The sequence below is a fragment of the Bison bison genome, unplaced genomic scaffold, assembly GCF_000754665.1.
Source record: "Bison bison bison isolate TAMUID 2011002044 unplaced genomic scaffold, Bison_UMD1.0 scf7180017864519, whole genome shotgun sequence".
Taxonomy (NCBI): Eukaryota; Metazoa; Chordata; class Mammalia; order Artiodactyla; family Bovidae; genus Bison; species Bison bison.
The window spans coordinates 11,805,843-11,808,781 of record NW_011495072.1 but is presented as its reverse complement, the minus strand read 5'-3'; positions in this window follow the sequence as shown (position 1 = coordinate 11,808,781).

The window sequence follows — 2,939 nt, the reverse complement described above, 5'->3', positions numbered from 1 at the left end:
GCTTTAAGCCAACTTTTTCACTCTCCTCTTTCACTTTCATCAAGAGGCTTTTTAGTTCCTCTTCACTTTCTGCCAGAAGGGTGGTGTCATCTACATATCTGAGGTTATTGATATTTCTCCTGGCAATCTTGATTCCAGTTTGTGTTTCTTCCAGGCCAGTGTTTCTCATCATGTACTCTGCATATAAGTTAAATAAACAGGGTGACAATATACAGCCTTGACGAACTCCTTTTCCTATTTGGAACCAGTCTGTTGTTCCATGTCCAGTTCTAACTATTGCTTCCTGACCTGCATACAAATTTCTCAAGAGGCAGATCAGATGGTCTGGTATTCCCATCTCTTTCAGAATATAGTTTAGTATATATACTATATATATATATATATATACACACACATGTATACTTATATATATAGTATATTATAGTACAAGAATAGTATCTTATACTTTATATAATAGTGCAAGAATAGTATCTATCTATCTATATATATAGTTGTTTAGTTGCTAAGTTGTGTCCAAATTTTTTGCTACTCCTATGGACTGTAGCCCACCAGGCTTCTCTTTCCATGGGATTTCCCAGGCAAGAATACTGGAGTGGGTTGCCCCTTCCTTCTCCAGGGGATCTTCCTGATGATCCAGGGATTGAACCTGCATTGGCAGATAGATTCTTTACCACTCAGCCACTAGGGAAGCTATACATACATACACACACACACACACCCCTCCATATATCTTTATCTAGACACACACACACACACACACCCCTCCATATATCTTTATCTAGACACACACACACACACACACACACACACCTCCCCATATATCTTTATCTAGACCCAATTGTTAATATTTGGTTTGTATTTCTCTCTCTTTTGCTGAGCCATTTGAATATAAGTTTCAGAAGTCATGGCTCTTTACCTTTAATATTTCAGCTTGCATCTTCTAAAAATAAAAAATTCTATATAGCCATAATTCCATGTTATATGTAAGAAAACGAACAGTAATTCCATAATATTGTCTAATATACAGTCTATATTCAAAATTTCCTGGTTGCTTTTCAACTGTCTTTTATAGTCACTTTTCTTCGACTCTTTTTTCTCTCTGTATTCCCTACCCACCTCTGATATAGAACCCCATCAAGATTCTTGAACTTTTCCTGGTCTGTTTTTTGTAAACAATAATGCTTATCAAGAGTCTGGGCTAGTTGTCTTATAGAATGTTTCAAATTCTAGATTTATTCCATAGTACTTTTAAAAAATATATATAAACAGATGAAGTTATTCTCATGTTTAAAATCTCTTACTGGCTTCTATAACATTTAAAACAATAAAGCCCAAACATATTTCCCTGGTTTACAAAGGCCTACTGGAGCTGTAAGCTCTCCTCAGCCTCCTTCCAGCTTCTCAAACACAAAAAGCTACTCCTCACATTAAAATTTAGTCCTTGGATTGGAGGTTCCCTTCTGCCTAACGTGCTCTTCCCTGAGTTGTGCTGGAAACTTGTCTCTTTTTGATTATTAAAATCTCAGTTTGAATACTGTCTTCTCAGAGTGGCCTGTTTTACCTTGACACTCAATATAGAGCTGTCATTCAGTCACTCTCATATTCCCCTGCTTTGAATTCTCCTCATTGATATCGTTCTTATTTATTTTAATTGAATTCCAGGAGGGCAGGGCTGTGTTCTGTCCTGCTCACTACTATATTCCCAGCACCTAGGGCTTCCCAGGTGGCGCCAGTGGTAAAGAACCCGCCTGCCAATGCAGGAGACATAAGAGCCCCAGGAGATGCGAGTTCAATTCCTGGGTTGGGAAAATCACCGGAGAAGGAAATGACACCCCACACCAGTATTCTTGCCTGGAGAATTCCGCGGACAGAGGAACCTGGTGGGCTACAGTCCATGAAGTTGCAAAAAGTCGGACACAACTGAGCTGCACACACAGAGAACAGTTCCTAAAACATAGCAAAAACTCAGTAAATATTTGCTGAATACTGTGATGAATAAGCTGAAAGCTGAGGGCTGAAAAGAAACCAAGCATTTAAAGAGCCTAGGGGGAAAAAACTCGCAAAGGGAACTGACAGGGAATGCCCTGAGAGAACCCTGAGGCTTAGTCTATTCTAGGGTCCTGTGTCCTTGGAGGGAAGTGAACCCTCTGGAGGGAGAAATTCAAGAGAGTGAGGAGGTGGGCAGGGGAAGATGGAGTAGGGTTTTGTGGGTCATGGTAAGAAATTTAGATTTCATTTTAAACCAAATGAGAAGTCACTAAAGGTTATCAAGGAAAGGAGTGACACAATCTGATTTACACCTTTTAAAAGATATTCAACTTGAGTAAGATGGAGGTAACTAATATGAGTGACAGAAAGTCATATGTGTAAGAGAAGACTTGAAAGCGGGAAAGGAGGAAATGATGATTCATTTTGGACATGTTGAATTTGCTGTACTTCCTTTGTGGCTTTCGAATCAATACCCCAAAAAGATGAGTAAGAAGGGATTATAATACCTGAAATAGTTCAGTTCAGTTCAGTTGCTCAGTTGTGTCCGGCTCTTTGAGACCCCATGAATTGCAGCACACCAGGCCTCCGTGTCCATCACCAACTCCCAGAGTCCACCCAAACTCATGTCCATTGAGTCAGTGATGCCATCCAGCCATCTCATCCTCTGTCATCCCCTTCTCCTCCTGCCCCCAATCCCTCCCAGCATCAGAGTCTTTTCCAATGAGTCAACTCTTCGCATGAGGTAGCCAAAGTATTGGAGTTTCAGCTTTAGCATCAGTCCTCCCAGTGAACACCCAGGACTGATCTCCTTTAGAATAGACTGGTTGGATCTCCTTGCAGTCCAAGGGACTCTCAAGAGTCTTCTCCAACACCAGAGTTCAAAAGCATCAATTCTTCGGCACTCAGCTTTCTTCACAGTCCAACTCTCACATCCACTCATGACTACTGGA